This window comes from Melospiza georgiana, chromosome Z (genome assembly GCF_028018845.1).
Source record: "Melospiza georgiana isolate bMelGeo1 chromosome Z, bMelGeo1.pri, whole genome shotgun sequence".
NCBI classification, from domain to species: domain Eukaryota; kingdom Metazoa; phylum Chordata; class Aves; order Passeriformes; family Passerellidae; genus Melospiza; species Melospiza georgiana.
In genome coordinates this window covers 69,219,090-69,244,317 of record NC_080465.1, presented here as the reverse complement: position 1 = coordinate 69,244,317, position 25,228 = coordinate 69,219,090, and the positions used below count along the sequence as shown (strand labels likewise).

Here is a 25,228-nt window from a genome sequence, read left to right as displayed (position 1 = left end):
GCACAGGTAATTCAATATTCACACTCTAAAATAGCATCAAATCAGACAACTTCTGCTTCTTGAGCTTTTATTTGATTTACTTTCATGAAAAACATCCTTTAGTACCTTGAAACATTAGAAATTTCCCTTAAAATAACTGCCTCTGATTACACTGATATATGTCTTGCCACCTATTGTATCTTTTTGGCAATGTAGAAGGTTTTGGATACTTGATTTTGCCTTTCCCTCACCTCTTGCATATGCCCTCTTCTTTGATTTTTTTATCTCTGAAATACACAGTGCAGCTTTTTCCTAACTCACGACTGCATTGACACATCTACTAGCCTCTACTAGCCTATTTCACTAAGCTCTTCTTTCTATTTAAAAATCAGTAACAGTAATTTTAAAAACCCAACAAAATGAAAAAGGTGCAGCATTTTCTACTCAATCTAAGCATCGCTTCTAAACAGTTCTAGTGATCTTGTAGGTAACAGAAACTACTTGCGCAGCATATATGGTTTCTGCATATCTTTACCCATAATTTTAACCAAGAAAACGGCAAGAGCTGTGTCTGGACAAAATGAAACCGCATTGCAAAGCCAGTGGAAAGAATGATCACTTCAGTTAGGTTGTCTGTTTATTTTAAGATCCCTACAAGACAAGCACTGTGATCTGAGATGAAAGAAATTTAAAGGTAAGAAGAAGAAGAAGAAATTTAAAAGGTAAGATTTTTCAATTTTACAAATATCAGACTGTGCTGCAAGAACCTCTGCAATGCAGAGAACAAAGACTCTTCCTGCACTGAATTGAGTGCACTGGCCGTCAGTTTACCAGAACTCTAGAATGGGACGGCCTAAAGACAATATGGATAAAGTTTTCTATTACCACACAAGAAATCCAGACTAGCTTTCTTTGCTTTTTCTCAGTCATCGAATTTGAAAAACTGAGGCAAATCTGAGCAGCTCACCTGATGCTTAGGGAGAAAAGCTGCAAAATATATACCTTGTGATAGGAGAAATATTTTACCTTTTTCTAAGTCAGTTTGCAACGGCTTTCACGAAGAAACACTCTTAAAGCATCATTTCAAAAACCTGTTCATAAAGACTTAGCTGACTGACCACATCATGCCTGAGAGACAGCAAAAGGATGTAAAATACTGCAAAGTAAGAAGAGTTAAGATGGAAGCTTGTCAGGTGTTTTATATTTTGACCACTGCCCTTGTTACACACCCTTCCTTATCATTTGGTTGCTTCAAATGTTCACATTAGACATTGCTCTACTTTTGTGCACTGCTTGGCAGATTTGAGGAAGAGCTTTAAACAAAGTTACTCCCTAAGCCAATCTGTAGAATGCAAGACTCATCCTCTGAGACCAGGTGCTCTAAAAGAAGTCTCTCATCCAAGGTCCTCTCAACTATAAGCAAAGACATCGTAAAGTTCAACTCATGTACCCTAGAGGAAAATACTGAAGCAATTTCCCTAGGACCCTGAGATGCAGATAGAAAACACTATGTCCTTTCTGCCAAAGCATTGTTTTTCCTGCCAAACTCTAGAAAAACATCCTTAAGCACTTGAAGCCCAAACTTTAGGAATTCACCAGCTACACACGCTCAAATGGAGCATCCCTCCAGCCCAGGGGTCCCCACACAGTCAGGAGCTGTAATTCAGGTGACTGGGCAAAGGAATGGGCAAGTGGAGCAGTCTCACCACAAGGAAGCACATGGGCTCATTCAGCTGGCCATAAATATAACCTCTCTGCCAAGTTACCACATCGTGGTGTCACCGGCCTTCTCAAGCCCAGAGGTCTGCAAATAACAGCACAGCTTCTGCTTCGTTACACACACCACTGCTTGCCTGCCTCAGAAAGTAACTACAGAGAAAAAAAACCTTTCTAGGAGGCCTCACTGTCTCCTCCACGTAATCAGTATTTGTCTTTTACATCCAGCTGCATAACAAGGAAAACAGCCTCATGAAAAAGTTTTTGTACATGAGCAGTCAAGTAGAGGCTTTCCTAATTTGCCAGCTGCAAGGCCTCACGAGCCATCAGGCAGGGACACATTCTGAGCTCGCTGGCACCCAGAGCCCACGGCAGGTGTCAGAGCACATCCTCCTCAGACAGTGCTGCCCTCACACCTTTCAGTCCTGTTCCACATTGTGCTTTGCTGCTCAGATTCTCACAGAAGTTCTCCAGTCATATTTAATCACTGTAAACTATCCTTTCTAGGAGCACGTGTGGAAACCAACTACAACACCTGTAAAACAGAGGATCATACCAGAAAACAGCCTCCTTTGGTGTGGTGGTACCAAAACCGGAAGACAATGAGCCAAGAGGCTTTAGAAAGGGAAGCAGCAGAGACATGTACCTATTTGGAAAAGAAGGACCCCAAGAACACCTTTCAACAAAACTATTAATTTGGTCCTTGCTAAATGGAAATATAAGTAAAGGTGAGCTGGTTTTTTAGCCATGAAAATAAATCAAAAAGAACAGAAAACACAAGAAAACACCGGAGGTATCAATCTCAATCAACAGACAGGAAATGGGACATACTTGCAAGCTATATTAGCCTGTAGGTTAAATAAAAAACAAACAAACAATAAAACAAACCACTACACTATGATACACTAAAGAATTAAAAGTGCCACTCTTGGAAGAATCTTAGCTAGGATTGCAAAATGTATCTATCTGCCTCATCCTTGGTCTATATCTCTGCCAGTCCAGTAACATAAAACTGCTTTTAATTTCATTTTGCAAACAGAAAGTAAAGACAAGTAAAGATACATGAATAGAGAGAACTTAAACTGTCAATACCTGTCTTCTACACATCTCTTCTAAGATCACTAAAGAGGCAATTTAAAGGTCTGCATGATCAATGAACCTAGACTCCTGTCAAACACCTTGTAACGCCTAGCAATCCAATTTCAACCAGCTCTTCTTGCATTATTTGCTGCTAACATTATCCCTGCTTGATTCAACACAGCAATCAAATAAGCCACTACACAATATGGAGGGCTGCAAGAAATGAATGAAACCAGTTATAAAACAGTATTGATGTTATTTCATTTCCTAAGTTTCCAGCCTACAGTCCACACCAGATCCCCAGTTGGCATTTATCAGTATAGCCTTAATGACCCATTAGGCCAATTTAGACTGCTGCAGATCTGGCTGTTAGTGTTAGACTTTAGCATTAAGAAGTCAATGAAAGAGCACAGGTGGTAGTATTGATTAACTGAAAAAACAGACAGATGATCTGTCCTTTTTCCAGACTCAGGATACAACTAATTTACACTGGATATGCTTGTGTCTTCAAAAGCAATTATTAGTTTAGCTGTTTCATACTAACACTAAGTAAAATATCATCATTTCATAGTATCTTCCTAACATGTAATTGCATACCTTTGTCATCCTTTAACTAATTTCATCTGTTTTCAAGGATTCAAAAACTAACTTCAATTCAGTAAAATTTAGAATTAGTAAACATATTGTAAGAACACTTGAAAACTGAAAATGAAATGTTTTCAGTCTTGCATATGCTCAAAAAAGAAGCCATGTCTCCTCTGAACATAATAGCAATGACTGCAGTCCACCCAGACTGACATTGTTTTGGCTTCAGTGTGACACACAGCTTAGAAGTCAAAATATTGTTATCTGCAGCAATTCCACAGCTGGTGATACTGGTAAAGTTGAGGGTATTAGTAAAGCTGACATTTACAGTGTGGTGATGATGCCAGCACATATTCTTCCATGCTTCCTTTAAATTCTCAAACAACCTATGTGTCATCCTTTACTTCTGGATAGAGATTGCCTTTATTACTTGGTCAGGAATATCACAGAATATACATCCTTAACGTCCTCTTTCTCTCCACTTTTTAGCTCTATGTCATCCTGAATATCTTCAAAGTACTTACAAGGACTTGTTAATTTCTGACCCAGTTGCATGAGAATATGAGTGGCCTGGATGGAAGGAGACCCTTTTCCTTTTCCTTAAATCATTAAGTAATTCTTCAATAAAATTACACTGGCAGAGAGCATCTCTGTTCAACAGTTGCACCTCATAGCCAAACACAATGGCACATGTTTCACAATGTGAATGTGATACAGGTGCCATTGTGCTGTTTTTCAAGGAGACTGTCAAAGTTGCACCATGATCCGTGGCTTTTTTTTTTATCTCTCTACCTTTTCTCCAGTTATATCTCTCTATCTTTCCTCCAGACACACACATTAATTCAGCAATTTGAAAAATTTTCAGTAACTGAGATATTTTGAAAAATAAAGTCCTGTTTACTCTTTTTGGGATCATCTCTACTGGGTAAAAAAACAATACAGCAAGCAACTTGTAGTTACCTTAAAGAGGACCAACTGGCAAGAGACCCAGATCTTACATGTAACTGTGTAAAAAGCTTTTCCACAATTTTAAGCACTCTCTTGGATATAGAACTGCCCTCCTGCTGGGACATCACTGAAGCTGTGAGGCATGTGAAACCAAAGTTCCCAGGACCTTTCATTCCTCCAACCCACAGCTGTGATCCAGAGGGAGGTGTGAAAGACAAATTCAGGATATAGCTTTGGTGGAAATCTCTTAATCGCTTAGTAGTCATTTCTGCAATACTGAGCTAAAAATACACTCTCCCCCATTACAGTAATGTCCTAGTAAGAAGTGCCACATAGGAACTGGGTATTGCTGGATTTTGAGCTGGGGCAGTGTTTGTGCAGACAGACAGTGAATGTCTTCACAACACTCTCACTATGGCAATCACGGACCACAAGAACATCCGCGCTGCCCGCAGGAGAGCAGCCGCACTGCCACCCTTGAGCCTGCAAACCTGCACACCAGGGCAGCCAGGAGCCCTCAGCACTGCTGCCAGTTCATCCAGCCACGACCAGCCACCACGGCAGCTGCAGAGCCTGCCCTCTGCCCTTACAGGCACATGGTGCTCCAGATGGTGCTGCAAGGACATTGCCCACCCCTCCTGCCCTGGAAGCGTCACGAGCCATCAGACAGATCCCACATACAACAGAGAAGGCCTTTCTTTTTGCCAAAGTTCAGTTTTGTCCTGGGCTCACGACAGTAAACCTCGTGTATGGTTAAAATGTTTCATGTTTTAAAAAGTACATATAAAAATAATTGCACAGCAAATTGTTTATCACCTACAAAAGCACATAGTCTGTAAATCTTCTGTTATTAACAATATCACTGACATATAAACAAAAAATACATGCCTCTTATCAGAGTGCATGTTTTTAGATCTAAATATATTCATCAAAATTAAAATTTGTAGGAAGCTCTACAATCTTTCCTACAACTGGCAACCAGCCATTTTCTGCATTAGGTTACTGCCATACTTTAATTAGCTCTAATTCACAAATTATAATCACTGTCTAGAAAAACTGTTACCTTATTCTTACAGAATTCACTAGTGCAAAAAAAGGTTTCTTTTCCCACCACGAATTATGACATACCTGTCTTCCACTTTCGTACTCTGGTTTTCTGAAAACCATGTAAAAACTACTAGCTAAAAGCACGAAAATCTCTGTTCATTGGAAACAATTGGCAAAAAGGAAAAAAAATCACTCCTTTACTACAGGGACCAGTACCTTTTTCAAATACATTTCAAGAGGACACAGAAACTAATCATCAGTTCTTTACAAAAAACCTCTTGGGTGTAATCATTCCTTCTGTTCCCAAGGACCTTTGAGACCCTGACTTGTGGGATTCTGTCTATTGCTGTGAGTCAATGACATCTAGGTTCTTCCAAATGTGACAGTTTTAAGCCTGCTGGTGTATAACTAAATATGCAGCAACACTCTTATTGAGGAAACACAATTTTAAAATTGAAATTAAAGATTTCAACCCTTTATAATAGTGATATAGCTGTTGGTGTTACTGAAGTTTACATCACATACAGTTCTTCAACATTCAGAGTTGATTTCCAAGCATTATTCCAGGCAGTTTTATTTGAGCTCAGTTTTCAAGTGCAGAGCTTTATTCATTTGCTGGATGTGCTAGGTGAAATGTAATCTTCCTGAAGCACTAATAACAAAAATCAAACATGGTGCAGATAAGTGCAAGTCAAAGGAATAATCAGCACAAAATCTTGAGAAAAAAGGCTTTCAGATTGCAAATTCTATTGTCTGAGAAGAGACTGGCAATACAATGCCTTCTATATTTGTTGAAGTACACTTGAAGCACAGGAACTTCTTGCTCCATGAGCTTAGCTACCCAGGAAAGCAGAAGACACATTCCACCTTTTGCCTTATTTCATCTTCCCTACCCATCTTTGACAGGGTACAAATATACATTAAACACTAATTGTTTCCTTTCACAAGTCAGCATCATTTGAAGAACTCCAGAAACAAGACAGTTCAATTATTTGCATACAAAGAGCCAGATTTCATGGCACTGACTGATTTTCACCAGACAAGCAGAAGAGAGGCACAAAAGGGCACTATGCTCTGGACAGTTAATGACATATTCAAGGATGACAAGCCAAGTGTGAATGTAAATGCTAGACATGGGTTTGTGCATGATGCCACACACAATAGCGCATGAGGAGGGATAGCAGGCAATCTGTGCTGAAACCCACCCCTGCTGCATGCTCCTTTTAGTGGCTGCACACAGGCACATCACCCAAAAGGCTCCCCCATCCTGTGCAGCAAGAGCAGCTGCAATGGAAGCAGAATCTGGCCCTCAGTGTAGGAGGAAAAGGAACAGTGAGCAGAACAACAGTTCCCACCCTCATGGCACCATTTAACAGTTTTGCTGGTATGTGACCTTTTGTTTGCCATCAAATCATCTCCCTAGCATTCAGATCATATGTTTGTCTATTCATCAAACCCCCTGAACATTCAAACCACATACACAAAGGCTGTTTGGATCCTTCTTGCCTCTATTGTGGCAGCTCAATAACTAAGACAGGGAGCTCCCAGCTGGGTATCAGCAGTAGAGAAATACAGCACAGCCAGAGGGGAAAGACATGTCAGCAGAGCACACTTATATAGGGAGAAAATTATAGTCTGGAAACTCACCAAAAAGTCATCCCTTTTCTTCTCAGTGTCATAAAAAAGATGCTCAAAATAATTACTACACTAGCAGTGTTTAAATCTTAATTTGTACAGTACTCTGTGGAGCATAGAGTTCTGATTGACATTTTGGCTAGAAAAGGAACCTTACTTAGGAATCTCTGCTGAATTAAAGCATTAATAGAGGCAGTTTGATAAAAACTATGTCACCCTGTTTGAAACTAAGCCAAAGGAAAGATATGCTTTTATGACTTGGCCCCAGCAATTGTAGTGATATTTAGACCTAGAGAGTTTTAGGATGGATTTGAATCCTCACCATTAAGAATTAGGGACTCAGAAATCACTACAAAATTATAGCACTAAAACTGCCCTCAGCTGAAGAAGTTCTGTGTGCAGAAGCAGCAATTTATTGGCTATTTAATTTCATCACACAGTAGCTGACCCATGCTTATCACATCAACTATTTCATCAAGTTGCAAACACTTAAAAATGAAGCTTCTTGTCTAAACTGATATGGGTTATCTAAATTCCTTCTGAGGTGAAAGAGAAAGACCTCTGGTGTCTATTTACCTTGTTCACATATCTGTGACTAATGTAAGTTAGGACACTTCATTAGTGAAAGTGATTCTTTTTCTCCCTCTTCAAATGAGGAAAAAACAGCTCACTTCAGTCAGCTAAAATTAGGTGAGATGTATCCCAGCATATATATCTCTGCTACTAATTAATGAATCTTTAAGGGGAGGGAAATATTATCCCTTTGTTACTAATGGGCAAATTAGGGTCTGAGAGGCTGTAAATTGTACTTTCAAAGAATTTAAAGTCCATCTACACTGAATGTGGACGTTTAAAGTCTAAAAGTGTAACCCTGAAAACCCCTCTGTGGCAGGTAATGAATAGAAAGTCTTACCTCTTTTCTGTCTCACTGAGGTCCAATTATAGCAGTTACACCTGTACAGGGCAGCTTGAAGAACTGTTCAACAAGAAGCATGTCTGTTTTGCTGTGGGTAGGAGCTGGAGAAACTTCAACAGAGACATAACACAGGGATGCTTTTGTTATTGCTGGGCAGGGCTTATGCAGAGCCAAGGGCTTTTCTGCTTTTCTGTTTTTCATAGTGCCACGCTAGCAAGGATCCAGCATGGGAGGCTGGAGGCAGACACAGGCGGGACACATGATCCCAGCTGACCAAAAGGATGTTCCAGACCATATGACATCATGCTTAGGATATAAGGTAGGGGGAAAGACAAAGAAAGTGGGGGAGATATTTGGAGTGATGGCATTTGTCTTACAAAGTAAACATCCCATGTGATAGGGCCCTGCTTTCCTGGAGTTGGCTGAACACCCGACTGTCCACGGGAAGCGGTGGGTGAGTTCTTTGTGTTGCTTTGTTTGCACATGTGGGTTTTTCTTTCTCTGACAAACTGTCTTTATCTCTGAATTTTCCAGCTTTTAGTCTTCCAATTCTCCCCCTGATTCTGCTAGTGGGGCAATGAGCAAGCAGCTGTGTGACACTTAGTGGCTGGCTGAGGCTAAACCATGACAGACTCCCAGTACAAAACAGTGTACAGTGTACTCCACCACAGTAACACACAGAAGCATAAAAGATAAAAGATGATCATGTTTTGTGGGAAATGCTGACTCAGGTTCAAGAGCAGAGGCATTACTAAAGGGATGCAGACAAGAACCAACTCTCCACAGCTACCTGGACTCACCAGATGAACATAGGCAAGCTGAGCTCTGAAACCAAGTGTGAGCACCCTGTGCTGGGTGTTGTGGGCAGGAAAGTGTGCAAAGGACAAAAGGAGGGAGAGCCTACAAGACCAGAGTTGCTGCTACAGGTCCTCCAGAGACACCTGTAGGGAAACAAACACTTCTGCATATTTGCTGTACGTGAGTGGTGTTGGGACAAATGTACACAGCTTCACATAGCCCAGAGAAATCCACCATAACCCTCAACTGTTCTCTGTAAACTACAAGAGAGACAGAAATCCTATTGGGAGAAAGAGCATTCCATAACACTTTCTGCTTGACAAACTAAAATTACACAAGCCAATTTGGTATTTCTCCCAACATGACACCAGAACAATGCCCAGATGGTCAGTCCTTGCTGTACTGAGGGAAAGCATTTTTTGGAACACAGTCAGCACAACCCAGGCTGGAATACACTCAATATCCAGACAGTAACACTTTCAGGTTTCACAGACAGAGCTATTCAGACTGCGTATATTCTTAGACAGCACTAGTATTAGTGTCAGGTTGTATTTTTGTATATAGCTTGAAGTCTGCTGCTTCCATTTCAGGCCTTGAGAAAGCTTTCTGTATCCAAAAGTTTATCCAATTTTTTCCAATTATAGCTGCTGGTCGTCAAAAGTTATTACCTTTCCTACGTGCCTGGGACCATCACCATCATAAGGAAACTACTGCAATATGGGAAGATACTGAATTTAGTATCTGAATGGAGACTGCGCAACATGAAGAAAAATGAAATCACATTACCTCTTAATTCTCAAATTTGCACACCATGCCCAGAAGACCTATACATCTAAACCTCTAAGTATTACTCATTTTTAACTATTACATACAACTAAGTAAAGAACTTCAAACACTGTGAAATCATCTGTTTCACTTAGCAAACTCAACTCCTCAGGAAATAAAAGAAACAAGAAAAGTGCTCCCAAACACTTAAACATGCATGCAACAAAACTAATCACTACATAGCAAAGTCTGTTACACTGCCAAAATAATCTGGTAACAGACAAAACAGAGAAAATAAATCTCATTAAGAGGAAAATATGTCACTGCCAGCAACAAATTAACCTGGAATCCCTTCAAATGCATAAAGAAGCAACACCCTTGGACACAAACCTAAAGTCCTTAAAAAATTTCTTCAATAGAAGGAGACTAATAAAACCCAAACCTCTTAAACCTTTAATATTTTTTGTTAACTCTAAATTATTCATTAAGCTAATCCCTGTAATGCCTGGTCAATAAACCCAACTGTCAGATTTTAACAATACAGGTAACAACACCCAGCAGTCAGTGCTAGAAGTTTACATTTTCCCTCTGCCAAGTAAATAACCTCTGAACTAAGACTGATCTGATATCAAAGGCTCCATTTTTCAGATGAGAAAGAAATGACAGAGGATGTGTGAACCGTCAGCATACAGAGGTTGCACTTTTTGGGAGGTAGAGCCCTTCTCCCTCAGTCACCTCCACCAGCCCTCCCTACTAACAATTCCAACTTTTTGCTTTGATATGCTACTGACATCTGAGGGGAGACACAGCCTAACAGGCAGCTAATGGTCCAACAGAAAAGAAATACATCTATAAATAAAAAGCATTACACATTGGCAAATGTGCTGATATTTCGTCTGTGTGCATCTTCCCACCTGCACAGCACTGGAAATCAACATTTTCTCAATTTGCTTGAAGAAACACACAGAAGGTCGGCTCGATCTTGTGATTTCTATGGATTATATTACCTGACTTGAATGCCAAACACAGTTTGGTATTTCCAAATATAGACCTTGCATGTATTTTTCTGAACAGTCTCAGCAAAGGGCTGGACAAAATTTGATTTTCCTTCTTCCCAAAACTGATTATGCTCAGTGGCATATCCACTCCTATACACTCCCTCCCCATCCCTCTCAATTCTCTCAACCTTCTGTTTCCAGCAAAGAAACAAGAGGAAATTATAACCAACATCAGCTACATTTCCACTGAAGCCTGTAACAGCATTTTCCCACAAATCTATTGGTTATTTCCCATTAATTATTTAGGCATTTGTAGCCAAATAAACAATGGTTTATATCACAAAGGGTGCACAAAATGGACAGATAACTATACAGTTTCTTAATCTGGCCGCATTCCTCCTGCAAAAGGTGGCTGTAGCTTTGCAGAAAACACAATGAAAAGGTACAATAGTGACTTGAAAGGTCAATCTGACCTTCACTTTGACAGGTTTTAGACATTAAAGGTTAATACACCCAGAAGATGCTAGGTCTGTCTCAAAGCCCCTTTTCCAAGCACTCTTTTGTGTACAGAAACAATGTTTCTATATAGCATCACAGAATCATTTGCGTTGGAAAATACTTTCAAGACCATCGAATCCAACCACATACACTGCTGGGTGCCGAGCCCACCAAAGAGAGGCACAAGCACAAGCAAGTGTGCCATTTTTAAGTGGCTTTAGATACATTAATGCAAGCGTGTCAGAGGACACCGACGCCGGCGGGCGCGGTTCAGACGGTGGAATGCTGCAGGACACTGTGGCCACACACGGCGCTCTCCTCCACCCGCCCTGCGAGGGACCTGCATCCCACAGCACCTGCAGGGGATGCACCCGGGGCCTCCCAACCCTGCGTGCTCCCTCCACGCCACAGAAACCCTTCCAGTAACGATACATCCTAACCTCATTTTTCCTGACCAGGTTTATCTTCTTTCCATTACAGACACAATAATTAGTCAACAAGGAGGACCTGCCATAGCTGAAAGGCTAAGTTGTAACACAAGAACCCAACTGGCATGAACTGCATTTCAAAATCTGAGTGGAGCCATATCATCTGTTGTTTAATGGAAGACTTTGCAGCTCTGTCACACTGAAGTTTCTGCATTTGCATTTGATACTACAGATACACTTTCCACCCCGCGCCTCCTCCCCAGAAATGTATACTTCTAAAGGAAAAGAGGGTATCAATTCAAAGATGGATGGAAATTTAATTCCACCAAAACTGGAAAATTTTGAATAGAATATTTTTATCTAGGTAGTATTTGTGAGCCAGAATTCTGACAAGGACATATTGTAAACTCACAAAAATCCCTCATTCCTGTTCTAAAATAAAAGCAGTGCTATTTAATTACTTCACCATTTTCTCCTCTGGCAAAAGCATCAGCTAAGCAAATAAAATATTTTAGTACAGAGCTGTGATTCCGTATGGCTTTAGCCAGGTTGACAAATAAAACTAGCATAAACCTCAAAACCTGGGAGGGAAACAGTTATCTCATTAAAGTGCAGCACATTAACTTGCCATCAGCTCTGCTGCGTGCTGTGCTGTGAATAAATTAAATGTGAATTCAGAAGAATTCTGACTGTCTGTGTCTGACAAGCTTTATTACTGTGCATATACCAGCAATCATCTCTCCAGTTTTGCAGGGAAAAAAAACCACAAAAAAACATTAAGGAGGCAAGAGCGAAACAGTCCAAGTTTGTCTCTTGTGGCAGTGAAGGTTTATAAGCTAAGCTTACAATGCCAGAGATGGCCTCACATAAATGCTTTCATGGCAAATGCGTAAATGGAGCCAATCTTTTGGACAGCCACCAGTGAAGAAGATATTTTGGTGACCTACCCTTAGCAGTTCTCCTTGTGGCCAAACCTACTGAGAGTCCATGATTCATGCAAACGCAATTGAAGTTCTCTCAAACAGAAATGCAACCTGAGCACTGACTCTGATGGATTTTGGCTCAGTCAGGCACAGGGGAGGTCACTGAATAATATATTTTCCTGGGGCAGTAGGAAACATTTCCTTACCTTCTGAAGTTCTTTGTCCTTTTTTCTTGAACTGTTGCTTAATCTTGGAGCATGAAGAGGCTCCAACGCATTAACTGTGTGTCATGCATTTCAATGAGACAACATTTGACCATGAAAAGCAGGTAGTAGCATTTTTTTTTCCATTACATTTTCTTAAGTTATATCTCACAAATAAAAATCAGGATTTGTGACCATCTTCATGTATTTCAAAATACAAACATAATATAAATGAATGCATTTTAATCAGGCAAAATCATCAAACAACCAAAACACAAATGAGGACAGAAGTGAGACAACTATCACTCTAGCTGGCTCAGGTCTCCCAAGACACTACCAGAAATGCAAATATTCAAGACTGGAAGCCATTGATCCAGCACAAAGAAGGAAAGTGCAACTATGTACGTTTTGCATCTGTGCCTACATTATACTATTCTTCAGATATGCTCAATAATAATGCATTAATATATAATTTCTGGCATGAGCTTTTGAAGACCTTATGGCTGGTTTAGCTCAATGGGTGCAGCATTACATGACGACCATCAAAGGGTAAGCAAGAGCAGAAAAAAATCTGGGGCATGGGCACAACTACGCATAGTAGCACAGGGTAAGAAAGAGTTTGATGTCCTGGAGCATGTCCAGAGAGGGGCAACAAAGTGAAGGGTGTGGAGCATAGGTCTTGTCAGAGGTGGCTGAGGGAGTGGAGTGGTTTGTCTTGGAGAAGAGGAGGCTCAGGGGGAACTTCATTGCTCTCTACTACTCCCTGAAAGGAAGGTGTAGCCAGGTGGGGGTCCACCTCTTCCTCCAAGTAACAAATTAAATGAAAAGGAGAAATGGCCTTGAATTGTGCCAGGGAAGGTTTAGATTGGGTACTGGGAAGAACTTCTTCACTGAAGGGATTGCAAGCATTGGAACCAGCTACCTAGGGAAGCAGCAGAGTCACCATCATTGGAGGTATTTGAAAGATGGGCAGATGTGGCATTAAGGGACATGGCTTTGAAGCGAATCTGGTAGTTTTAGGTTAATGGTTGACTTGACAATTATAGAGGTCTTTTCCAACTGAAATGATTCTATGATTTTCTTCTATTGCACAAAGCACCTTGGTCTTTGGCAAAATAAAATCCTGTAGCTCCATGCTCATTTAACTTGTAGATGCATTAAACCATATAATGTCAGCAAGTCTCTTGGACAGAAGCACACTGAATTTCTAGCAGTTCAGACTGATGGGGAATTAAAAATTAACCTTTTACTCATCAATATTTCAATGCCCTATTAGGTTCCATTCAATAGACCATGTCCTTAGCACACGTCCTTACAAAACAATCACAGCAAAGCTGGAGAGGATGACAAGCATTTAACTGAAGAAATTACAAGGACATAAAATTATGGTCCATTTCATTGCTAAAAGTTATGTTGCTTCAGATAACACAAGTTAATCTACAGATAAAATCTGTGCGTTCCATAGAAGGTTCCCTTTGAGGTTGGTCAGAAGTCCTGAAGGAGCTCACCCTGCTTTGCTGACCACACAGAGACAGCACCTTCCCAGGGACGTTTTAGCTACTAAGGAGGCTTGGATGCAGAGAAATGGCATTTGATCTGTGGCCCTAAATCCTACAGTTTTATCACTATAGAGACAAAGAGACAAAGAGACAAAGAGACAAAGCATCGACTCCAAGTCACTCACAGGGAACATGTCTCTGACAGGGTTACTGAGCTGAATGCAATCTTACAAAAATGTAAATTCACAGTATGGGGATGCTGAAAGTGCCCGGTACCTATCTGCAGCAGGAAAGTGGGAAAACTCTCACACAAAGGGCTTCTGGGAAATTAAAGCTCATGCACAGCAAAACGCAATTCCCTTATCTAGTTTTTTCCCCCCTACCAGATTTCTCCAGCCAAATCAGACAGGTATTGTACAGGTGTTGAGAGAAAGGAAACAACTATAATGTATCTTTTAAATGAGAGTTGTCCAGACACTATGTGATCTGGTGAGTTAAATTAACTTCTCTGGCATTTACAAGTGGTAAAGAGGTCAAAATATTAAATACCTAGAAAATAATTTGCCTTGACTAATATGCTGTTTTTCTCTGGCAAACAGTACAGGAATCATCACTATAATGTACCTGAGCAGACACAACTTATCCATGTTCTCTGAGAGGTTCTACATGGGTTCTTGCTGCTCAACTGCTCCTGCACTACCTGGGGCAGGGCACCCATGTGTGCAACTAACACACACACTGAAAACAGAGGAACAGAGAACTGTGAAAACAGTGGCAATGTTCACTCTGGAAAAGGATTGTTGAGATTGTCAGGGTTTCCTGTAGGAAACCTTGTTTCTAAACAGGTCCTCCTTTTCTAACTTGTTCATCTATCACTTGATTTGTCCCATATTCTTTGTGCAGCTTGCAAAATAGAGTTTAATTTCATCCCTTATAAACTTCCAACAGGGAGTTGTCACCTGGAGGAAAAAAACACAGAAAAATACATGTGCACATATGCAAACACCCATACACACATACACATTGGAGTCAATGCAATGATTAAAACACATCCAAATTATTGTACCCACTAACCAAGTGACTACTGTACACCGCGCAAAACCGTACTCTTTACAAATTGACAGGGAAATCTCCGTTCTTGGGGAGGAAAAGCTTTCTCTTGTCTTCAAAAACAAAGATTTTGAAAGAACCAGGATTTGGCTCAGGAATAGTTTTTCAGTTCCTGAGGTCTCTGCTCTCTCTCACTCAATCCAAAAAAGCCCAGCAGCCAATCCAATACAAAGTATGGCTCATTATCCTGTTTGGTTTTGGAGTGGGGCTTTTCTGATTGTTTGTTTGTGTTGTGAAGTTTTTGTGGTTTTCATCTGTTTTGTTGTTTAGAGGGGTTTTTTATAAATAATTTTAAAATTTACTAAAATTACCCCTGTGTAGAACTGAAGTTTGCTAAGTCTGCTCTGGGTATCTTACAGTCTACAAGAAGAAATGGACAGACAAAAAAAGTGCAGAGGAAGAGAAAGAAAATTACTGGTGGCAGTCAAAATGAAGAGAAATTTCAAATCCCTGTTCATGTTAATGTTGGCTTGGCCTGCTATATCCCACACAGGAAGAGGAACCCTCTTCAGCTCTCCTACATGAAAGGATGGTTTAACAAGGACCTGACTCAAAGTAAGACCATGCTCATCTCTGGCAAGTGTTCTCTTATGAAAATGCCCCTGCTTATTGCAGAGGGTTTGGATGAGATCAACTTCCAAGGTCCCTTCCACATGAAACTATTCTGTGACTCTACGATTCTAAGCAGCTACACAAATTCAGCAAGACTTAAAAGAGCACTTCTTTCAGCACACAAGGTCTGTGCCCAAGTCCAGTGCAGATCTTTGATCTTCAAGCCCTCAAGTAGAACACCCAAGTGAGAACACTCAGGTTTGCAGAGGGGGCAGAGGGGCAGGTTGGTCCTGTGAGTCCCTTTTTAACAATGTCTTTTAAAGAGCTGACTTCCATAATCAAAAAAAGAAACCCCAGGGACTGAAGCATCTCTGTAGTAAAGTGAGTGAGTTGTCTTGAAGCCCAGGCATGACTGATATTAGTCCTCTCACTCAGATTCAAGGAGATAAGTTAGCTACAAAGCTCTGTGTTCAGCTGGTTACAATACTTAAGGAAGAGAAGATTTATCTTTCAGGTACTTTTAACAACCACCTCTCAAATCAGTGGCACAGATTGGTGCCTGACAAAAGCGTGGACACCAAATACTGACAGCTCCAATGTATCAATTAAGTAGTGATAACTCTGAGAAGAAAAGCCATACTGTCTTTTAACTTCTGTACCCTAAAGAGCCATATGCAGAGGATAATTAATTGCTCAGATCACTATAGGTGAAAGCCTAACTCAGCTGCTGGAAAAAGCCATGAATGAATGAATTACCTACAAATATATATGGATAGATATATACACATACACACATAAATATATATACATATATATATACATATATACACAAATTGTTAAAAAAATTCTGCCTACATACATGTGTATATATATATACATACACACACACACACACACACACACACATATATATATATGAATTTAAAAGTTTGCAAGACTCCTTTGAATGTGAGCCTAAAGAGTACACCCGCATGCAACATGTACAGACACCTTCAAAAGGCTGGGATGGATCCTTGCAATCATTTGTCACATTCTAATCCCACTCACTGTCCTTTCCAGGAATTAGAAAATATATGGTGAAATTAGCAAGACATACAGACTGAGACAGACTGTAGTCCGCCCTGCATTAGGAAGAGGGAAACACCCTGAACATGGGTGGGGTCACTTTTAGAATGTCTTGAAAACATAAAAAATTCTGTCCACAGGGGACCCCACATGTATTTGCTTAAGGTTCAAGTGGGTCAGCTTAGGGCAACATGTTCACGGACCTCAGCAGCGACCTAACTCTGACTTCTTGAAAGCATGGTTTCATGAATTCCAGATGCATTTAGAAATTCAAATTTGAACTTTTACCAGTTCCATGAAAGTTAAATCAGATATCCATATTACCTGAGCAAGTTAGCCAAAATCCCAAAGAGCACTTTTTAAAGACATCGTGTCACAGAAAAATATTTGCATTTTGTTGATCTTCACTTGATATTAAAAAAGTGGAAGTCTGAAAATACACACAGATATTTGTTTCTTCTGACACCAGTGCTAGTCATAAACAAGGAATTTAAAATGTTTTCATTAACTTTACTCTTCGGCTGATCATCTCCTAAAAAGCTTTCCTGTCTTTATATGGCTTGTATGCATTTATTCATTATGTCAAAGCTCAGCTGTTCACATTCCAGGCATAGGATTCACTGTTCATATTATGTATCTTAGTCCACAGTTTGCTTTTAAATAGTGAATTTGGCTGGGATTAATAGTACTGTCTGAACTTTGCAGCCTATTAATCAGTCAGATTCATCAATTTATTCTCCTGTGGGCAGTGGTAAGTAAACTCACAGTAATTGTTGTCCCACACAATTGTTTTGTATAAGAAATGTTAGGCAAGTGTTCAGGGAAGTTCACTTGGTCACTGCATTCAAGAAGGACCTTTTTGTAATTTTAATTTAGTACCTCCCAAATGTTTGTAAGCTACTGAACCAGGGTCACAGTCACACTGCACCCTATTCACATTCTGACTTTTCCTGTTTTGAGCACATGGGTAAGCACTTAGAATTAAGCTTCTATAAAACATTTTGAGAACAAAGCTCAACCTAAGCAATCCTGATGACGAAAGGATCATACTTTAGACAGAAAAACTGAATAGAAAGTATTGCTGAGAACAATGTGTTTCCTTATTGCTATACCTTGTTCTGTCTAACTCCATCTACCCCACTGCAGTCTATGTTTATAAATTCATTCTAAACAGTCCATATTTGACATCTTACTCTGCTGCAGGGAATGTAAAAATCCAAAGAAAAACCCTTAACAAACATTACTTTTTTCTTCCAAAAAAGGATTAGAAGATAAAGCACCTAATTCCAACGCTATAAAATAAAAGTTTGATTTTTAAAATATTGAAGAGGAAAAAATATCAAAACTAAGGTGAAAAGACAATAAGTTTACAGAAAACAAAAATTCTGCAAGTCAATGTGATTACACTATCTGTTATGCAAAGCAAATAATTAAGTCTAATAACTATGAAGGGAAGAAATAAAGTAAGAAAAAAAAAAAGTTATAAGAAATTGTTGAAGCCATGATTAAATGTCCTTGATTAACTGTTCCACAACTACTATTCCTTGTTCAGTCTGGAGAGCAATTTTGTCCCGGCCTACATACTCTCTGTATAATGTCTAATTGAATATTTTCAGGTATCACTGCCTGCTTCTGGCTCCTAAAAACCCAATTTCTGCTCCTAAAGGCCAAAAAATTATTCAGTGCTTCAGGGCATGTACAGGTGAAGCAATTATTTAGTCATCTAGGTGATACTCTTCCTGAAGCAGACAGCAAAATTGGCATTGCGGTGAAATATCCTTTCATAACCCTGCCAGAAGTAGCCTCTGTCTCTTGAAGAATTTTTGAAAATTTTATTTATTTAATAAAAAGTAGTGAAAATGGTTTGGTTTCCAACAGAAATCTCTGCAAAGTGGTGAGACTACAACACTTTCCAGGACGTGTAGGTAACAGAAAAAGGTTTACTTTTGTTACTTTTGTAATACCTAAATTAACACGACATGTCCATTTCAAAAAATATTTCCTGTATTATTTAAGTCACTAAGAAATATCATTAATTTTTTATGTGTGTTCAACTATCAATCTACACTTACACATTCTATTGTTCAAGAGGGCCTGAAAGGTAGTATTTTAGAGAAAAGTAATTTTACATGGTTGGTTTACAGAACAGAATAACCCAAGGGGATTAACAGACAAAATCAATAGATTCACACCAAAATCATATTAGAATAGGTTGTTCAACAAAAATAGATTGTAACAGCTAGCTCCACAAGAGAAGTAACTTTAAAGCACTGGAGGCTGAAATACACTTTAATTCTTGAGTATTGAGTATTTCCAGCTCATATTGGCTCTTTGCCAGGAGTTTCCGTCCCATGACTCCTGTTTCTGATCTAAGTCCATACTCATAAAAAACTGAAGTATGAAGCATAAGCAGTTAAAAACAAAATTTAAAAAATAATTTCAGACATCACAGAAAGGAAGCTTTCAACAAGAAATTTTTCATTTTTGAATGAGAGAATCCTACAATCCGTCCTAAATAGAATATTCCTTTTTTGCAGTTTTTCGTCAACTGTGGATGAAGAAACACATTTGTTACTTTCCAAGTTCTTTTCCTCACAATACAGCATTTACTGGAAAACAGACAAAAACAGTAAGGGCATTTCAGATCAAGGTTGCTTCACCTCTAAGGCCACAAGAGGTAATGGTTATTGATGCTGGACTGTTGCCTTGCATGGAAGAAATCAGTTCAAGCCATGGAATAATTCAATTTAATAGACTCTACAGCAACCCTGAAACCTCATACTAAGATGGAGTGCTTTTTCTGGAAAGAACTCTGATCTCACTTTTAACAGATTTCTCTTCTCAATCTATCAGTTGTTCTAGCAGTCTCATCGGTAAAAACATTCAGTTTAATTTCAAGCTGAATATATATGGAGAAAAATGACATTTATATTTCACTTCTTGACTACCCCCAGAGTATGCTGTGATAGTTATAATCCTACCAGAAAGCCATTCTGAAAAATCATTGCTCATATTCTTTAATCAGACTCAGAAACATTTTCATACCCTGTAGGAAGAGACAGCTCCATCAAAAATATGACTCTCACAGGGTCTCTAACACCAACTTTCTTCATGGCCTTGATGTAGCAAATGGTCTCTTCAGGATTTCATAATTTCTAGTATCGGAATAAAATGTGTCAGTAAAAGCTTTAAAAGGACAGCTCATGGAACAACTTACAGGACATCATCTTCAACTGGCACCCAAGGATACAGACTGAAATGCACAGGCAGGGCAAAGATCTCAACATCTTCTCCTGGCATCCCCAGCCTCCTCCTCTTCCCTTTAGCTGAGATAAGCAATTCCTCATCATTTGCTCTTCCTGAGGCTTTCAAATTCAGCTTTGACATACTAAACAGCAATACCCTCTTTCCAGACAACCAGAGAACTATGATTATGGAGCACAGCATAGGCAGAAAACATACATTTATACAGAATTACAGTGTCACATACCTGGACCTCAAACACACTTTGAAAGCCATAACGCCTTTATGAGAGTAAAAAGAAGATTGCATTGAAGGTGAAAGGGCTGTTCAAGCAGAATGAACAGAGTAACAAATACTGTGGTGATTGTGGGGTTTTGGCTTGGTTCTTTCTTTCATTTGCAGATACAGGGACAGCTCAGAAAGTCAGCATCACTGCCTAAAAAAGAAGATGATAATTTGGTATCAAGTGGACTCCCCAATATGTATCCCAGCATTTTAACGCACATATTCAGAAACTGTGCAAATTTAAAGTAACAGGAATTCTTTTTCAGTGCATATTACAAGAAAAGCTTCAGAGAGGGAGACACTAGCCATTTTTTCCGCATCACCAGATCTTTCGTTAATCTTATGGAAGTATTTCTACTACACAAGACATGACTAGCACGCCAGAACAATTCATGGAGAGATCAAATTTTCTGTCTGGATCTTGCAGGGCTTAAGGATGCTGCCAGAGAACAACAACAGTGTAGGTAGTACCCAAAAATAATAGTTGAGCCAGCCTAGCTGACATCTGATGGGAAGTGAACTACAGACAACAGCTAGGGAACTGCCTGATACAGTATGTGGTCAGGTGTGTCCCATGGGTCAGGGACAGCTAACCTCAAAGTACATCTGCATATTGAAAAGTAGCATTACTTTTAATTGTTAATATATTTTCTTGCGTCTTCCCTACTTTACATTTTCTTCTAGAATAGAATGTGCTTTGACTCCAGCAAATAGCTAAAATATAAATTCACTTTTCACTGAGTTACAGCAATTACTAATTAAGGCCCAACTGGAGGTTGTCATCCTCCAGTTATAGTATAAACATATACGACACCTCACTGGTAAGAGAAAAAGAATGCAATATTTGCTGCTTGTTAAGTAGTACTTCTGCATTATCGTCAGGCTGTAATTCAATTGGTTCAGATTCTGCCACACGCACAACATCCCAGACACAGGCTCCATGGTCACAGATGTTGTCTCTTTACCAGACAGAGATACTCATCACAAAACTTCACTATAAAAGAGTACTGCATTTTGATAGAGCTTAAGATGCCCTCTGCAAAGAAGAGCTCAGGGAATAAATCAAGTCATGTACAAAAATTCAGTCTTCCAATGCCTGCCCAGAGTTCTCATATGGTATGGGAAAACCATTTACCAAGGCATTCACGGCATCAAGTTTTATACAGCAACAGCTGTGGCAAGTCACCCATAGTCTGGATTAGCAGCAAAGTCTCTAAATTTACAATATTCTTCCAAACCTGTCCCTGATAAAGAAATATAAATGCATCTTAATTGCTACTCTCTAAACTACTTCTAAATGCTTCCTGCTAGAAAGTAATCGCAACTCAAGAGAAATCAACAAAGCATGGATGAACATTTTTCATCTCTTAAGAAGTTTCTGGAAGTGTTTGGTGGAGAGTTCCCTCATGAGTAAACTTCACCAACATGCTGCCAACGTGCAGCAGACAGGTGCATCAGCTGCAACAGACGACAGCCAGGGCTCCTGGGATCCATCTGACATTATCCACACGCAGCGTAACATGTGATTCTTAGGGATGGTCCTGTGCAGGGCCTTGCCAGTCCCTCCCAACTCAGCTCATTCTGTGAATGCCACATCTCATTTGCAACCACACCAGACCCACCTCCTCTTCATTAACCATCACAGTTCTGAGCACATGGCTGTCTTAGGTTGCAAATGCAAGATATACCTAGGGGCGTGCATTCTATTGCCATCTGTTAGAGGTGGGGCAGTCGTCTTCTGTTAATTGGGCCACCTGCTAAAACCAGGTGGGGCAGTTTTCTTTATCTCTTCCACTACCAATTCTCCCTCCAGATATATCTTCTGTTCATGGGCCATTGAGTCTCACTGTGTGACTGATAAAATTACATCATCCCATTGGGAGATGCTCTGCCCTGGGGGAGGAGCCAAGCATTCCCACCGGGATATAATCTGAACCTTGGAACACCACAGGCAGCCTTTTCCCACTGGATTCCCAGAGGAAGATCAGGCCCATCTACACCACCACTGGACCTTCAGAGGAGAGCTACACCCTTCTGCAGGATCACTGCTTCAACAGAACCACACCTGTGACTGCAGGAGGGCTGCAGCCACCATTTAATTGGGCTACTACCACAGGGTGTCAGGTTGTATTCTCACTCTGTCAGTGTTGTTTCATATTACTGCATTTTTATTTTTCCTAATAAAGAACTGTTATTCCTACTCCCATATCTTTGAAAGCGCTTTAATTTCAAAACTGTAATAATTCAGATGGAGGGGGTTTACATTTTCCATTTCAAGAGAGGCTCCTGCCCTCCTTAGCAGACACCTGTCTTTTCAAACCCCAACAGAGGATAACAACAGCAGTGGTGATTTCTTCCCAGCTGCCTCACCTGCCATAATACCCACTTTTGCCACCCTCCAAGTCTCTTCCTGAATTTAACATGCTTAAAATCCCCCTTAAAAAAAAAACAACCCTGACTCTCCGTTTATTTTTATCCAACTCAAGTCCATTTCCCTGTGATGCAAGACAGGCTGCTTTTTTCATGTGCTTCTTTACATTGGTATTCCTTGTATGCTTCAATAATGAGCTTGTTATCAGCTAGGTTGTTAGTGAAAAAAAAATTAATTAAAACAGGACCCAAACATTGCAGCAATGAAAAAGTGCCATGTTCAGTACTCAGTTTTAGCAGTTCAGTGCTGCCTTCACCAGCAGCCATTCAGATTGACTGTAAACACTGCTACCAAGATTTATTTTGGATATTTTAGGAAGTGTCACGCACAACAGGACAACTGTAAAGAAATTTTAACCTATTGCTTTGACAAAGTCATTAATCAGCCTTGCTCTTCATCCCCAAAGAAATTCCTTGAAGCTTATTTTTCTGAAATCATGAATTCATTGCCAAGAAGAGCAGCAGGAAGTGTCTAACAGTAGGCAAAGGCCTACTGGCAAACATCCTTTTAGGGCTTCAGTAATTTGATATTCTGATTGAAATTAAAGTTATAAAAAATTAAAAGCTATAAAAAAAAATTGTCAACAGTTTTCACTTTATACATCGAAGCATGGCATTCATAAAGTATTTCAAGATTGCAACATTGCTTGATCACAGCACCAAATAATCAGAACACAGCCCCGTTCTGCTGTGAGCTTGCAGAAATCTTTCACCTGCATGGTTTACCATTCACTTTACTCAAACTTCACGGCAAATTCTCTCACACTCACATTTTTTTTAAATAAGGCCTGGGCTGCAATGGTATATTTTTGCAATGGTTTGGTTTTCTCCAAACAGGGGTCCTGAGTACAAAATTTATTAGATCGCAGCAATGTGTATTTTTGGAACACACATAAGAACAGCAGAAGTAAAATAGTCTTTTCAGATCCCACAAAAAACTTAGCAGCTGGTGAAATGCCTGGGTATATCCTGTTATTTAGCAGTAAAATGTGGGCCTTGTTACTGTAAATTTCACTTATTTTCCCCAACAGTCGTGTAATTAATACCTGTGTCCCTCTTTCTGAGCACAAATTTTCCTTAACTTATGCTGAAGTCTTCAAAGCAAAATCAGCCAACAAAAGACTCCTGGGCTATGCACTAGATGCTTTCTGAAGCAATGCTTTGCAAAGAGATGGAGCTAAATCTGGCAGTGCTCACCCCCTAATCTCCAGGCAAAGATTTAGGGTAGTAACCTAAACGGCTCATCTGCATCCCTCCAGCCCTCAGAATATTTATTTCTTTTTTTTTTTTTTTCACTTTATTCTCTCTCTTGCATCATTTTGGAGCATGGATGAAAATACTGGTGCCTTCATGCCTTCATGCAATGCTTATGAGGCTTCCAAGTGCTCACACCCTGCCTCTCAACCCACTAGAATACACTAAAGATTACAGCAATATGCAGCTTGCTTAACAACCTTCACATCAGGAAACAACTCCCCACGATGCAGATAAAACCACCTGTCTGTGGTTCCCAGACTGAAAGGGGAAGAAGTGCTGCCAGATGCCACTAGGGAACATCCAGTGCAGGGCTGAGGCAGTGCTTGTATATAACTCCAAGACAGCACATGCAACCTCTAATGTAACTCAGAATGTGCTGCTAACTGGCCTCCCTTGCTCTGCAGAGCTTGCAAGCCTCCAGTTCAGCTGCAGCTGCTGTAACCCTTTATTTGATTCTCAAGTGAGGCCAGAAACCTTATCTCCTGCAGCTCACCCTCCAATCCATGGAGATCTGCCAAACCACTTACAGCCTGGTTTCACCTCTGACTGGTCCCTCTTTTCTGACACCACTTGAGAGGTGGGTGATGCAATGCAGTGCTCTGCATGCCATCAGATCTGATGCACATGTTCCTTTCCTGTGAAAAATGTTTCCTTTCCTTGCTGGTATGACATAGTGCAAAGCACACAAATCTCAGGTACAAAACATAAAAAACCAGATGTGTCTGCTGTCAAAAGAAGCTTTTCTCCTCTAGGTTTGGGAAAATGCATGGCTTAAAGGTCAAGTCACTAAATTAAGATCTATAAAACACAGGTTCATTTTCTATTCCTTCCTCAGCATCCCTTATTTTAATCAAGTAATTTAGTTTTCCTGTCAACAAAACATAGAAAACATCCTGTCGTGACAGAGAAAATGAGTCCTTTATAATTTGTGTTTAATACGAAGGCTATGGAGATGTATAAAACATGCACACATTTTCCATGTTCTGACCATTTTTTTCTGACAAGCTTTAAGCCTATGTCTTTGGCTCAAGCATCAGCAAAAGGCAGAAGTCAGAAGCCCTGTCCCAGACCAGCCCCACCACCAGTCACAGGTGTTTTCACATGCTGGTATAGACCTGTATCAACTCGGCAGGACTAATGTCAAAGTCACCATGCCTGATCACTTGCACTGTGATGTCTCAAGGATCTCCAGCTCTACTACTCTTCTCAGTGCCCAGCCCAGGTATCAAAAACTCCATAAATCCTTATCTTCAATGCAATACAGAAAT

General features: G+C 40.0%; 1 protein-coding gene across 2 annotated transcripts in view; it reads right to left on the bottom strand.

The window, feature by feature from the left end:
- Positions 1–25,228, bottom strand: part of PLCXD3 (phosphatidylinositol specific phospholipase C X domain containing 3) — an 80,740-nt gene that overhangs the window by 44,181 nt on the left and 11,331 nt on the right. The window lies entirely within an intron of this gene.